The sequence below is a fragment of the Vidua chalybeata genome, chromosome 5 (assembly GCF_026979565.1).
Source record: "Vidua chalybeata isolate OUT-0048 chromosome 5, bVidCha1 merged haplotype, whole genome shotgun sequence".
Taxonomy (NCBI): domain Eukaryota; kingdom Metazoa; phylum Chordata; class Aves; order Passeriformes; family Viduidae; genus Vidua; species Vidua chalybeata.
In genome coordinates, this window is record NC_071534.1 from 39,522,941 (window position 1) to 39,539,222 (window position 16,282).

A 16,282-nucleotide genomic window follows, 5' to 3' on the forward strand; every position below is an offset into this window, starting at 1 on the left:
ATATAAAGATACTTTAAAAAATTAATTGGGAAATTGCAGTTTAGAGCCCCAAAACTTCTCTTAACCTTTGCATTCACCAAGGCAAACCCAAAAGGATGTGTTCAGACACGGAACCATCACACATTAGAGGCAGTGAGATGATTATTATCGTGTCTCGTGTCATAACAGTAACGAGTGCTTGAGATCAGACATGGACAGGTGGAACCATAAGTATGCCTGTGTTAGACACTAAGATGATCTGCATGTGGGCTGCATCCAGGATAAAACAAGTGCACTCACTAATGCATGTATTCAAAGCAGCTGATTGCTGAGCACTGAGCTGCATGACCTGACACCAGATGATGATATGTGTACCTGACCTACCAGTAATGGCCACTTACCTAAATAATGACCTTCCACTCTTTAACTATTTCACACAAAGTCTCCCCCTCTCCACAACACAGATAAACAATAAGGCAGTGGTGACCCAGAAGATGCACATTACATAGTAACTCCTCAGCCACTCCTCAAAAGCCATCATAATGCCCCATTTCCTGAAGCAGGGTTCCCACATAAGCAACTGACAGGCTTTAAGGTCATGTCAGCATCTACCAGTGCCCATCTGAAATCTCACTAGCTATCTGTCCTTCTCATTCTCTTGCCAAATATAACACGCACAGGCAGCCCTTGCTCTCTCCCTGTATTACCCATATGCTCAAGAATAAAGCATTTCCTACTTTCTTTTCCTAATATTTGTTGAGCATTTGCTACTGATGATTGCATAAAACGACTTGCAATAAACTATTAAGAAATACAGCAGTAGCTGTGAATCACTGCATGCAGATGAATGAAGAGTGCATACAGCCTTCCGTAAGAGAAGTGAGTAAAATTTTCTATACAGTAAAAGGAGATGTGGAAATTATCAACTTTTCTGAATGCGGGTAGAGAAAATGTGTAAACTGGAAAAAGACCCATGTGTCTTCAGTTGTATCCTAGATTATTAAATACGGAAGAAGATTTATTAGGATGTAAGCATAACAAGCATGTTTTTTAAACAAATGCTCAGAAGTATGTTTCTCTTCCTTTTTGGAACACACATATAGTAGCATTTCTAAGCTACCTGAAGGCATTGCAAACCTTCAGGTCCTGTGCTCACATAAGTCCTATGTTCACAAGGTGCCCCCTACCACCAAAATTGTTTCCACCCCAGAACTTCCTGCAGAAACAAGACGGGTCATTGCCCTCTCTCCAATTATTACAAATGGAAGAGTTACAGGCAGCAGACAGACTGAGGAGCAAGCACCCCAAACAGGGAAAATATCCCATGAAACAGGAACTCAAAACAATGCAGCAATGCCAACTGTAAAAAAACCATTTATAAATCCTTCCCCTCATGCAAAATGTTGCTGTCAAACAACTACCTTCACAAACAGAAGTAAACATATGACAAGTTTTGTAAAAGGGGTTATCCTGTTGACAGAATAATTGATGTTTCCTAATTGATGGCTCCTTTCCAACACCATTTGTCATCTTCTTAGCTGGGCCTCTGTCTAATGAAAATTGAGGCCTAGAGCTAGTCAGAATATTTTTAATGAAGCCTTTTTTGTTTGTCTGTTTGTTTTTTTAATTTAGTAATTTTGCAAAGCAGACATACCAGTTTGCCCTTGTGTGATGGCAGAAGAGTTTCAAAGAGAGAGTGCATTGGAACAACCATCTGATCATGAGAAAGCCTTTAGAGAAGGCAAACTTCAGGGCTGCAGAAATTCTCAAAGAAAACCATGCCTCCTTCATTATAGCAATGAGGGGGAAGCTTCAAAGACTGCAACACAGAGATTGAAGCAATCTGTGTCTTGCTGAGAAAATTATCTTGTGAGAAGACTTTGGAGGAGATGTGTTTATGTCAGATTTGACATTAAGAAAGACCATCCATCCTTCTTTCTCTGGACTTCTCCTTTTGGTCTTCCCATTCACCAGAGAAAAATTATTTGCTTTGGATGTACTCCATGCACTTCTAAAAATGAAGTAATCTGAAACCTATGTAAACAGGCAAGCTTCTCCTAAAGTAGTCTTTGTACCCAACTGGAGTGACTTCAGATTAGACTGTCAGTTCATGCTACATGTTACACATGTTCCAAAGGCTCCACCACTGCCACATATGGTCCCCAAGAGAGGAACTAGGAAACAGATCTCCACAGTGTGTATTTTTAACTCCCTGCCAAGCTATCTCTTCTCGAGTTACATGGCAGGCCAGGCACCAGCATTCCCAGGACAAACCACTAACTCTGTGAGGGTTAACTGAAAACTGAGCAAACCTTGGAACAGAAAATGTCCTGAAGGGCACAGTGACACACACTCTCATTCTGTTGACCCTGAAAGGAAGATGAGTGAACTGCTCATTGAGTTGATGAGCCAGACTGACCAGAAAATCAATCCCCTTTTGCAGTCTCATTTCCTCTCCAGAGGTGGAGTGGAAAACCCATCTGATAGTTTGCTAAGCCTTCTTGCACCATTTTGTCTACTTCAAAAGCTGCCAGGAGCAAGCTGTAGCAGCAGTAGTCTGCTTGCCTGCAGTGGTGTAGAAAGCCAGCCTTAAAGCTGCTGTCTCTATAAGTGGTAAATGACCTAGCAGTGGCCTCCACTTTGCAGGCCCCGGCCACTTCACCTGTCTCCCTGGCTGCAGCCCCTCCACTCCTGCCCTCCTGCCTCCTTCCTGCTGTAAGGCTGCAGAATGGTTGGCTACCTTTACATTTTAGGCTGGTCTAAGCTGTCCATTAAATCTTCAGCTCACCTTTGAAGGCTATCTGGCTACTTGTTAAGGGCATGCTTCTGTAGGGGTAGGGGTGAAGATGGATCTCTTGGGCTTCTGCTAAGCTGAGAGAAACAGTAACCCTTAGCACTGCAGGGGCTGAATGCTGGTGGAGATCCTTTGCAAACCCTGGTTCCAAGACTCAGCCTTCCTTGGGTGATGGCCTTCTGTCAAGTCTAGCCCATATCTGATGGGCAGCAGGAGCCACGCCATCTTTTGAAAGATGGTTAAACATACCAGCTAGGAAGAAATAGCCTCTGGAGGAAAGGGGCAAAGGGTAATTGCAAGAGAGAAGATGAGGGTGGGAGAAGTTTCCCAGATGAATGAACAATTTCAAATGACATTCACACTTTTGTGTGTGTGAACAGCAACTAAGATTTGTGAATACATTTCTCCTTGAATGTAAAGTTTAGTTTGAGGGGCAGTATGACACAGTAATCATCAGCAATTTTTATTGCATTATAGACATTTTAAATGGGTTCATTCCTGGATTCACAGCCATGTTGCACCACACTGGCAAAATAAACTGGATTTAAAACAGGAGTCTGTCGTGTTTGTGTTCACTCCAAAAACCCTTTGCATGGGAGTCACTATGTCCTAAGGGCCAGCTTCTGGTAAGTTAATAGCAAGCCACTACAGATGAGTAGTTTTTCAAATATACAGAAATTATTATTTCTTAGATCTAAAATACACTAAATAAAGCAATGAAACTTTCTTCTGTCAAGTATTTAAGTGAAAAGCATTTGTAAACTGAACACTAGTGATAGATCTTTCCCACTTCATCCTGCATGAGTAATAGAGAGGATCTTATGCTGCTGGGAGTCACACATAGAGTCATGTCCTATTCTTTCTCTTTCTAGGACATCCCCCAAATATTTTGTAAAAGCTGTGCAGCATTTCTAAAATTCACTCTACATGCCCTCACCAAAACTGAATCTTTTGTTTTTTATAATGGTCCCTGTTCTGGAAAAGAGGAGACAGTAGTTTATGCCTCTTCATCAAAGAATGCTTTCTTGCCTGGTACTGACCTGGGCAGCAACACAGAAGGACAGAGAGGAACAGAAATGTTGAGTCTGGTAACCAGTGCTGGATGCTGCTTTTGCCACTCTGGGCAGAGGGCTTAAAATCATTCACCTTCTTTCTCACTTCCAGACCTCCTGTTCCAGGTACCTGATTGAGTCTGTATTTCTAATAAGCTACCCACGGTGGGCACCTATACAGTCAGCTGGCACAAGGTGGGTACAAGGACAACACAGCTGCAAGCAGTCCCAGACAGCTGACAAACTGAACAGTCAAACTGAGATGCCAAAGTAGTTATAATGCCAGAGGAAGGCAGCAAGCACAAACAGTGTGCCCATAGTCCAGCCCCTGTTTTGCATTCCTGATACAAAAATGAAACCCCAGCAGGAGTAGATTGTTTCTTTCACATCAATCCAGGAAACTCCAAAGACCCTTACTTGTGGGCTCAGGCAATTCTGACCTCACGCAAAAAAAAAAAGAATGACATTTTGTTCTCATAATATTTTGGAAAGTAGTCCAGCTGCTGACTGATTGATCAATTTTAGAAGCATCTCAAACCTCCTTCCAGTTTTGCAAGTTTGCACACATTTTATTGTAGTTAGATCTCCAACTTCCTAGTAGATGGATGCAAGCACTTAGACATCTAACCGTTAGAATGTGCCCCTATAATTATTTGCAGAAGCAAAATGGCAGGTTGCTTTTGAAAATCAGCCCTGCTAGGCTATTTTCCCCCCTATCCTTAACTAATACGCCTTTTGACATTTTTTTGAACAGCACAACTGCAATCCCAAAGCATGTAATATTCTGACATAATTCCCATTTCATACACCTGCTGACTGGAGAGTTCCAGTTTCTCAATAACTGTGATGTCCATAGTTGTTTTTCATTTTAGATCCCTAGGAGATTAAACCCAACCTGCATTTTATCATTCTTTGCTGTAATTATTCCAAGCATTTACTTCAGTGAGTTATTTACAGATGGAGAAGTAGGGGGAGATGGAAGATGTTAGAACTACCAAATGGCACCAGATGTAAAAGAGGACCTTGACCTGAAAAATACCTTGTTTCTCTGATGTGCTGTATTTTTAGAATTCTGATTCCCTTTTAACCTAATGTGGATTAATGAAAACCCAAAGGCTTTTTAAGGTAGAGTCTCATCATTTATCTTCACTGAGAAACCATGTCTGTGTAAAAACATAAAGTGTATTAGGATTTAAAAAAAGGTAATAAAGCTTCTGCTTTGAAACTGCTGTAAAGCTGAAGGGCTTTCACTTTTTTCTTTCTCAAAGGTTTATTGAAACAGAATCTGAAAGACATAGGCATCCACAGCTGTAACTTCTCACATAAAAGTTTAATGTAGAACTACAAAGTGACATGTTGCTATTATGCAGGGTGCCTGTACAGATACAGGTTTTTTTGTTTGGTTTTTTTTTTGGTTTTTTTTGTTGTTGTTTGTTTTTTTTTGGCTAGCACAGAACATCCTGGGTTATTTTTCTTAATATCTCCATGAGGATGAATGAATATTCTTACTTACAATTATTTTACTGTGAGGTAACACTTCTTTCTGTGGAGGTCCATGTAATTTATCCAAATGTAGCTAGAAACAGAATCAGGTACTGAAGCATTCTTGTTTACCAGCAAACAGCTTTACATTAGATATGTATTTCAATGGAAAAAAAAATGGCCATTCCTTTCCAGCACAAGAAGGACAACACAGTACTGCTTTTCAACAGACCACACCAAAAAAGCATCAGAGTGGTAGCTAGGCAGGGGTTGAAGGGAACAACACAAAGACAAAATGAAACTTCATTTTGGAAGAAAGAGGGAGCTTGTCTCTGATACTACCTGTCTCTAACAGCAAAGTTGGGCTATTGCAACGGCAAATACCATGCTGCCCGAATAGTGTGGGAAGGGAATTTTTCAAAACAACTGAACTTCTAATAGCAGCTTTTATGAGACAATCACCATCTGTTTTTTCCTTTATGTTTCTCACTTGGGAAATAAAAAAAAAAAAGTGAAAGCCATGAATAAAGGTGGTATTTGTTTTCTTCCTTTACAGCACTCTGAGCATCCAAACAACTTACCATGAAACAGCATATGCAATCCAGATTTATTTCCTTGTTAGTGGGAGGAGGTTATATTTGTTTAAAATGATTGTTAAGGGACATCTGAAACTTAGCGTCTACAATTTCATTTGACATCTGAATTTTTCAGAAAAAGAATGCTCCTGATGTCTCTTGAGCAATAAAAGCATGGGGCCTACTCTCTTTAGCAATTAATAACTCTATCACAATACTGCTCTTGCCCTAGCTGCTTCCTTTTTGCTTTCACTGTGGTCTAAAATACTGATAAATACAAGCTGGTTCTTTCAGAGTTTTCCTCTGTAATATTCAACATCTTGAATGTACAAGCCACTGCCTACAGGTAAGCAGGAGCTAGGATCTTCCTCATATCTTTTTACAGAGATTGAGTTACTAATGGTTTCTTTCTTGGTTCAGGTTCAAGAAAATTACTGAACCTAACTCACTTCCTCCCAAAGGACAGGTTTCTCCCCTCATCTGAATAGTGTCTCTTGTTACTTTAAATCATGGCTAATGTTTTAAAAAATATATCTTTCACATAAGTCAGCTGTAGATCTTCAGCATCAAAGGAGCCAAACAGTACTGTGTGAAGCAGTGTAACCTTAAGCTATAATTTTAAAATGCCATCATGAAATCTCTCAAATAGTTTTTAAAATTTACTGTTGACCTAATAACCTCAGTCCATAGCATTCAACTTCAAATAGTTGTTTTTGTTTTCCCTCCAAAAGCGGTATTGGTAAAGCAAATGTATATATTGCAAAATAGCTTAAAATTTGTATATCAATGAGTTATCTGTGCAACTCACTAATATAGCTAAAGATTTCGTATAGGATTAATAAATCAGGATAGTAGTAGAGCTGGCAGGCCTTAGATGGAAGTGATTTGATAAAATTGGAATTCTAATGCAATATGTTCACAGAGAAAGTTAAAAAAACCCAGCAAAGGCAACCTTGTAATAATCAACATCTGGCACTGAAATGAACAGCAGTCACAGATGAAATACATATTTGAAAAATTTGTCATGGTGTCTTTCAAGTAATGAGCATCCACAAATTGTTTGTTGAAATATTTTCCTTTTAGTATTGTTATGCATGTCTGGGAAATAAAGTTTGTAAAGAACAGCCAGAACACAGCTGCACGCTTAAAACTGAAACTACAGAGGTTACTGAATTAATTTTCATTCAAAAAAAAACCCAAAGCCTGTACTGTCTTCCTTTTGCAGCTATATTCCTTCTATGAACCTCCTTCGCTAGTGTCTCCAGTACTGAATGCTCTAGCAGACAAGCACCCTCCGCATTTCAGCTGAACAAATAGGTTCTCATCTCTCTTTACAGTTGTAATTTAATATAATTTTCCCTTGAAACAAAGGGAAGTGTTACTACATTGATTAAAACAACCAACCCCCCTCCCCAAAATAACAATAAAAAAGACAAAGACTCCCTTTCTTCCATTTACTTTATTAAAGGAGATGTCTAGGTGAGGGAACTTGGTCACAAACTAAAAATGGACATAATTTTCTCGGCCATGAAAGAAAGCTTTTGTCAGGACTGGGGCAAAAATCTGGGGCAGTTAGCTGATGGCAATGTCTGATACCAAAGGTTGACAGAATAGAGCATTGAAAGCAGAGTGAAGACAGAGCTTCAAACCACCAGGTCTCCAAGGGCCATTTGGCCACAGGACAAGACTCTGCAGGAGGAGGATATGGAGATGTGGAGCATGGCTCCTTCCCGTGCCACTGTGGACAGCAAAACCCTCCTCTTTGCCTAGTATTACAGTTTATCCACAAGGTTCATGCTTAAGATTGATACATTTCTAGACCAGGATTTTTATCACACTGCAGGAATATCTCACCATGAACTACACGCTCATAAAGCCCTGCAAGGAACCTAGCCTTGAAGCCCTGCTTCTCATGGGGAGTGCAAGATCTACTCACTGCAGTTTTCTGCAGACTTCTGAGGTAGTTCTGCCACTCTAGGCCTCAGGGTAGCTTTACATTACCCTTTACTTAAGACTTTGTCTCTGCAACACACAGTTGAACACTATGCTGCATGCATAAAAGAATGCAAAATCCACAGGCACTACATAAAATCCTAAAAGACAAAAAAAAAAAATATTTACAGGGTTAGATTGTTTGGAGTTGCTGTTGGTTTAGAGAGAGGTTTAAATCTTTTTAACAACCTCTTATGCAAACAAAAAGCGGTAGGTAATAACATGTACTAGAAAATAAAGACCTTTCTTCACAGAAAACCCTGGCAAAAACAATATACATGTGCACATACACTCACACATGCTCGTTTTAAGTTTTCTGAAGAAAACTTTGAAAAGAAAACCCTGTAAGTATTGAAATGGAAAAGTTAATATTTCTGATTGTAATGTTCACCTTTTGTTTTCTGTTACAGTTTCTAGAGCAAAAGCATGCCCTTTTCCTAAACACTACATTTTCTTTCAAGGTTCTAAAAGGAAACCATTTCACAGCCATACAATGTCATCAATAACACAATCCATGGAAAGAAAGCTGCTGTACAGGTCAGCTCAGTACAGGTTTCTTATTCTCCTCTTGCCTGTCCTATTCCTTTCATGACTATGTCTTTTATGTCTTCTTTTCCTTCTCCATTAGCATTCTATTACATTTTTTACTCAAATAAATAATTTAAACAAAACATAAGTACTAAATGTTCAAGACATGAAAGCAACTTCCAAGGTAAACTATGAACATTTGCAATTAAGCACAGTGCAAATGTTCACAGTGCAAGTCAATTATACTCACTACATGTTTTCACAGTCAAATAATACTGGCTTATAAACATACAACTCAATTCAGGGTCTTGTTTTCTTTTACGATATTCTAGGTAAAGAAATACATACAAAGGAGTAATTTGCTTGGAAAATAAACCTGTTGCAATAAACAAGAGGAGAAATAAAAGATATAGAGAGTAGCAGCAAAAGGAAATGGGCCCCTATACAGAAGAAAACTGGAGAGGCAAGATGCTAAGGAGTGGACATGCAGCATAGTGCCTCTCATTGAGGCATTCAAGTAACTCAAAGAAACCTGTACTCATGCGGATTTGCCTCTATTACATGGTGCTTCCCACAACGTCAGGCTAAATGTAGCAGCTTGCCATTCACAACATCAACTATGGATGGTCTTTGGATAGTCTTTTCTCTAACGCTGATTAGTATTTGTGTTTCCCTGGGTTCCCTGCACTGGGCCATCCTGATGTGCCAGTGCCCCAGCGGTGCCGGCGCCCCAACGCCACTGCTGCGCACGGGCCCTTGCCCAGGCCGTGTAGCCCTCCCCGCCGGTGCCCGTGCCCGCTGCCCCTTCCCGCTGCCGCCGGCAGGGCACCGGGGCTGGGACCGGCACGGCGGGGGCACAAGCTCCCGGCCCGGGGCGGCGGGAAGCGGCCGCCCCCGGCCCGGCCGGCCGCTCCTCAGCGCCGGCTGCCGCCTCCAGGCACCGGGAGCCCGGGAGACTCAGCACAGCGCATGGCCTTGTTCTTGTCTCCACCTGCCGATCCCATAAGCGAATGTACACGGGGGAAAGCAACCTCACGGCTAGACAGACAGACAGACAGACACGGGTCGCTGGTCATACTGCCGTATTTCAGGGCTGTTCCTGCGCAGTCACCGTGACCCGGGAGAGGAGACAGGACACCGACACCGCAAGGGGTGACCAGGTTTCTTTCCACTTTCCCTCTCAGACTTTGGAAGACAGGCAGGGTGCCATTCCGCCGTCTGTTCCCTCCTCGTCAAAGCCATTCTTAGGTACCACCGAGCCCCGCTGCCCTAGGGCACGGAAGGGCCGGCGTTCCGCGCCGAGAGGGCAGCGAAGGCAGGCGAAGCTCCGGTGCAGGCAGGCGAGCTGTCACTGCAATCACTCGGTACATTTCTGGAGCTCATATGTCAAAAAGCATCACCTTCAGTTCGCTGAACCCTTCAAAAGAAGCACACACCGGGGCTCCAGCCTAACCTAGCTCCCACCCTCCTCAGACAGGAGTTAAAAAAAGACAGGGAAGGGATATACAAAAGCATTTCTCAACTGCTAAATGGCCCGATATACCCGTAACCTCAGCTTCTCTGCTTTATAGCAAGGGAGTGGTGAAAACCCGATGGGACAGCATGCAGGCTGCACTTTGAGCCACCGGGGTGCATTTTTGGAATTGGACAAATATTCTGAAGTGGACACCTGGGAAGGGCATGGGCAGCAAAGGGAAATACTGTCAGGAAAGGAAGAGTTTAAAAATACTAAGAGAATTTCTGAATACAATTTTAAGAGGTGAAGTGCTGGCACGGATCAGTTTTCCTGAAAAGCAGGAACCGAGCTCAGAGCTGGCTCCTGATCTGCTTTTTGAAGACCTCAAAAGCAGAGCAATTTAGACAGCAACTTCTTCAAGGAGTCCGGCTCAAACTACAAGGACATAAAATTCCAGTCAGACACAGGAAATTCTTGGGGCAATTCAAGAATTTTATGAGTCAGAAGATAAAAATCCCTCTGAATACGTAACTAAACTAATCTAATGAAGTAGTCACCAGGAGAGGAGTGTGGTGAATCTGCATGTCAGGAAGGACAAATTTAAACAAACAGGAAATTGAATAACCTGAAGCTGTTTTCATTTTTACTCCCAGTGCCTCGCTTCTGGGTTTTTTGCTTTAAGGTGCAAACCAAATTGATGGCTGCAGAAGCTGAGGGGACTTTTTCACTTTAGGGGAAGTCTCAATTTGAAAGAAATTAATTACCTGGCTTCCTTTTGAAAAGGTGGTAAGTTGTTTATTTGTGATTCATTATTTACACCATTGTAGACCCTTCAGGGCCAAATGCAATTGGCCACTGACTGTTGCAAAGGAATGAAGGGAAAATCATTGATGTAAAGTTCATAACTGAACATTTATCTTTTTTCCTGGCAAGCAGAAGTGAAGTTAAATGCTTCCTATCAGATATTTTACCTATGCTAGTAACTAGAGGGTTCAGTTCCAAAATGATAGCTACATCAGGTCCAGGTTCGTATTGAGGTGCATACTTAGATTTTGACATAGAAAAGTTGACAGAGAGGTTTCCAGAGAGATCCTCATGCCTACAAAGGTCTAAACTTTAGGTAAATGGAATTCTAAGACCATCTGAGTGAAGTGGTACTATACAGAATGTTACTTCCCCTGTGCTATGGAGCTATACATTGTCTAGACTCAAAAAAGAAGGAGTTTACAATTGAATAGTATTGCATCCCAAATGCCTTTTATCAGGAGTGAGGAGCTTTTTCTGTTTATAATATTTTCATTTAAAATTCCCTCATTTAGGAAATGAAATAAATTTTAGCAAATTGCACTTTGCAACGATCATGTTAGAATTCCTAAAATTACAAAGATTGACACTATTCTCATCATGTTGCTTGTATAATAAAGTTGAGCTTGCATTAAAGCCCTTTTGTTATCTCAGGTTTTCCTCAGCTTCAAGGAAGTAAACATGCAGAGAAGCTGGATTTTTTTGCTCTATTTAATGAGGTCTGTGATTTCAAACCTCTTCTCTTCCAGAAGAGACAAAAAGGAAAATTCTCTGTAAACAAGCTTTCCTCTGAATTGGCTCTTGGGTTGACTAAAATGTTTAATTTTACAAGGAGTTCATGATATGAAAACAAAAATACTATATTTTAATTTTGATTTTCCCCTTTCATTTTATATTTCATACTAAAAGGTGCAGATTAAAAGTTGTGCTGAAATAATTTTGAGATGAAAAATGAAACCTTCTTCCTCAAAAGACAAGCCACTGGTCTCTCAGCTTCTACAGTCTGATGTGCTGCAGTAGACAATGTGTTAGGCATAGGTTGAAATGACTGCAAACTGCTTTTATATAAATTTAGAACACTTCTTCGTTTTCTCTCTGAACTGCCTGTCTGGATCCTCCTATTTGGGGTTGATTCTGGACTCCACTTAAAATACTAATTGTTTATATTAAACAGACAAGAGAATGTGTGATGTATTTTAACTGTCAAAAGTGTTGTGAACAGCAGCAGCTGGAATAGGAATGTTTAATTCATTCTGTTACCCTCAAGCCTTTTAGAATCCTATATCAGCACCTACATCTTAGTCTTGCAGGCAAAGAAAATGGGGTATGAAGGGGTGGTAGCACTGCAAAGCTTATTCTACAGGGGAAAAAACCCAAGGGGCATTGAAAACCCATAACATTGTCATTATTACGTCAAACTAGAGCATCACTGAATCTACCACAGTATTGATGCATCTGTGAAAGCTGTGCACGTTTTTGTGTGGAAGAGTTCACATATTATGGCTTGTTTCTTGTGCTGGTTTACTCACACTTAGCTGATGCCAGAGACACCATGCAGATAGTGATGGGAGATACCACTCGAACTATTCACTATGTGATACTCCTAAAAAGTACTCTTAAATCTTCTGGACATGGGGTCAGCAGCCTATGTGAAGCTGTGAGGAAGAATAAGTTTCCGCCCCTGAGCAATTTATTCTGACAGGGCACCTCAGACATGCCTGGGACAGTTCCTCCACCATAACTGTTGCAGCATAAGCTTTTGGTGGAACCAAACACAAGCATAAGAGTTGTTACTTAAGAGAGCTTAATAAAGGCCTTGCTAATTATCAAGATCAAGTTATTTTCAACCTTTCAAATTTTCAAAAGCAGAAAAGCATCCGACCAAATTTATACTATTTTGTGTATTTTCTTGAGAAAACCTTCTAAGCAAAACAGCAAATTAGCTGTACATGGAAAAATTATCATCCTAGTCTCTGAAAACATTAGGTAAAGAGATGCAGGAGCTGGTGCAAACTGCTATACTGCAGGTTTTCTTGGTTTTTCCGGCCTGACTTCTGCCATGTGGTTTGGGGTATTTTTTTTTTTTTTTATGTCACATTTACAGGACCAATTTGGCATGCTCAGGAAAGAAACACTGCCTTTGTTCATCCCATCAGTCTTTCACTTGTCCAATTGCCACGGCTGTATTAGTAGGAAAAATAGACCTAACGAGGTGTAAAATAATGCTCTACATTCAAAACTTGAGCGCTGTAGCTCATTTCACTTTAATATTTACTCCAAAAGTAAACTGCTGAAACCTTGCATAAATGGTGCCAAATGAGTTTGCAAGGTATTCTAAACGTACTGAAGTTAAGTCGATTAGCACCTCATACACACAGTTGTTTATTTGGTTCCCTACTACCAAAACTTCTGCCAGGAGAACTCTGCTATGAAGCAAGAGAGGAGATATATGTAGGGCAAGCTTGACTGGAAGAATTCTTAACAAAACAGCAGTTAGGCAGCAGAAACATCATCCACACCAAGCAAAAATAGGTAAAAGTTGAAAAAGTGGCTGGAGGTAGAGATTTTAATTTGATTTAATGCTTTTTATACCCTATGTACACCATTTCTTATTGTCAACCCTTCCACTTTGTTTCTTCTATTAATTAGATTTTTCTTACACTACTTCTTTCTTTCCTTTTTCACTCAAAAAGGCAGCAAACTGGGTGTTTGAGCTTCCTCTCAGGCAGTGTGTGCTTGGGAATGAGAAGTCAAGGAGCTGTTGCTTTGATTTGCCCTTGGAAGGGGCTGTACAGAGACTTCGTTCAGATTTGAGAGATGAGTTTGTAGTTCCTTCTTAAAGGAAAGTTCTGCAAACACTCTCACCAGAGAAGGCAAAATACGAAATCTTGACAAGGGCTCAGTAGGAAATCTTCCATTTAAAAATGCTGATTTTTAAACAAAAGGAACATGAAATGCTTACTTGCTGGCAGCAAGCTTTTTCATAGGGATGTCTTTCACCAAAGACACTCTCAACAAAGGACAGTCAGTAAGTAACCTGCTACTCAGGAAGGCCCATGGAGATGCATGGGAGATTCTGTAGCCAAATATTCTGTATCCAAAGTGGAGAAGCTTTACAGGACAGACTTAGGTGTCATAGGGTGGCTGAAACAATCTATCGGCTTCTTTCCCTTCTATTTCCCCTGTCCTTAGTTGTCTTAGTCCTGCTGCTTCCTCAGTGTTCACCCGCTCAGGTACTTATCCATTTGTGGGGGAGAAGTTTAATTCACTAAACCAGAAGAAAATTATTCAACTTTTTTTTCTGGTCTAACAAGCTCTATCCATTAAGTAAGAGGTTAAACAACCATTGGAGGCAACATGAGGTGGAAGGTGAGAAAGCAAAGCAAGGAGTGCAAGGATGACTTACTGTGATATCCCTGACTAATAAAAATTCTACTGTTAGAATAAACTAAACCTCTGAATTCAGCTATGACACTACATCTGTGCACTAGTATCACAGAAACATGATTATAAGCTGACCACACAAGCAACAGATTTGACTAGAAGGCTGCTTGAGGTCAGTGTCTTTATAATTCAAGTAAGACTGTAATCCTTCAGTTCCAAAGATCTTTTCTGTCTTAGCATTACAAAAGGCAAAGTATGTGAATTTAGAACTTAAATTACCTGGGCTGTATCTTTTCGAAGTGAGCAGGTAGAAGAGGATGCACTTTTCTGGAAAGGGACTGAAATACATTGTACTTTTTATTCCCTGAGCATGGTGTGAGCTCTTAAAAAACAGATAAGAAAAACTGAAAAGCTACAGTATGTCAGTTCCCAACCCTTTCTTAGGTATAACAAAGTCTAACCTTTGACACCAAGCTACTCCAGTACTGATCAAACCCTATTCAACAAACTCAGACTTTTTAAAAATACTTCATAACTCCCCACAAGTACACTCTCTGTTTACATAACTATTGAGTGGTCAAAGGGGATTTAGCAGCATTGCAACAATGGAAGTTGCAGGGACAGGGAAAGACTGGAATGCCAGAGGTTGCTGGCTCTTCCCTCTGTACCTTTCACATCTTCATGAGATTGCAACCAAGAAAACACGCATTCTGGCTGCAGGGCACTCTTAGCCTTGGAAAAAAATATCTGCTTTCAGTTGCCTAGAAGGGACTGTTCTAAGCCCAAACCTCCACTGAAATGTAAAGGGTGTCTAGTACCCTGATTGGTTTGCAGTCACACCAAAAATTTTTTATGCACACCGTAACTTCTTCCCAGCTCCCCAGGAAACTGCGGCATACCCATGGTTTTAAATGCTCATGCTGTAATTGTATCACTTCAGGTGTTCTCAATAGGATTCTTTCCTGTAAAGAAACTAAAGAAGTAAAATACTGTCCAAACCGCTGCAGGAAGAGAACGGACCCAACAGCGCTGTCAGTGGCTGACAAATGACTTGGCTCCCATGCCAAAAGCAACAGCCCATAGAGCAGCTCACTGAAAACCCAAACAAGCCTTGCAGCTTCTGGCTGTAGAGCAACAACTAGAGGACCTGAGGACCTCTGACCCATATTCTGAAACAGACCTTATAATCGTACTTCCCTCCCCTGCAGGCAGCTTAATGACCTGTACAAGCTGTATCTGACATCAGCTTCAGAGCCTCACCTTCACCCTCATCAAAACTTTTTTGGCGTGAAACAAGATGGTGCTTCATTTGCACAAGACACCATCCCGTTGGTGTATTTATGAGGGAAGAGGTGGAGTGAGGAGGAGGAAGAAGCCTCAGCAGCAAAATTTCCTATGTTCAACCTTTATTTTTCAGTGTTCAGCACTACTATCACTAGGTGTAATATTTGTTTCACACTGCTACTCTTAACACATTTTTTAATCTACACCCTAAGAAATGTTAAGTCTAAAATACTTGCAAAACTATGAATTGTTTTCTAGAAAGGCCTGAAACAAAGTGATCACCCTTTGGAGAGCTGTTTGTGCAATGACTGATCATCTCTATTGTTGGCATTCCCAGGGGTCACAGAGGGGTTCAATTGCATTGTACCAGGGCAGAACAGAAAAGAAAGGCTGTCACAGCTGGATGATTGTGCAATCTAGGAAACCAACCTGTGGGTGCCAGTTATTAAGCATCCAAATAAGTGGGGCCTGAGTTTTAAGTTGATGGTAGGTTTGGATTTTAGTTGCTTTTAGTTTCTTTCTACTATAATAACAGTGCCTTAAACCAGAGTCTCTGAGTGTCTCAAAAACTTTCTGAAAAATTCTTAATTTCTGTAATAATTAATTTTAAAATTTTTATTAATTTTTGTAAAAATTTGAAAAGTTAGAGAATTTGGATAAAAATCAAATAGCTCAACTGTTTTCCACTCTTCATTTTGCAAGCATATAGTGCAAGTTTTTGTTTGAAATGTTTCCATTCCAGTATCAGTGCATGTTAAAAAATCTGTGTGGTACATACCCTGCCCCAGTTCAATACATAGAAAAAAACCAAAATCTTTTCCTTCAGATTGCCAACTTAAAACAAACTTGCCTGGATACACAAGTCTTGTTTGCATATACAAGTTTAGTCCTCAAATAAAAAAAATCTAACAGTTCTAGCTCTGGCTATCCCACCCTCTGGGACTAACCTTAC

The 16,282-nt window shown here is 40.6% G+C and overlaps 1 protein-coding gene across 2 annotated transcripts in view; it reads right to left on the bottom strand.

Annotated features, from left to right (window-relative positions):
- MSRB3 (methionine sulfoxide reductase B3) overlaps nt 1-16,282 on the bottom strand; it is a 108,470-nt gene that overhangs the window by 36,759 nt on the left and 55,429 nt on the right. The gene's annotated exons all lie outside the window — the stretch shown is intronic.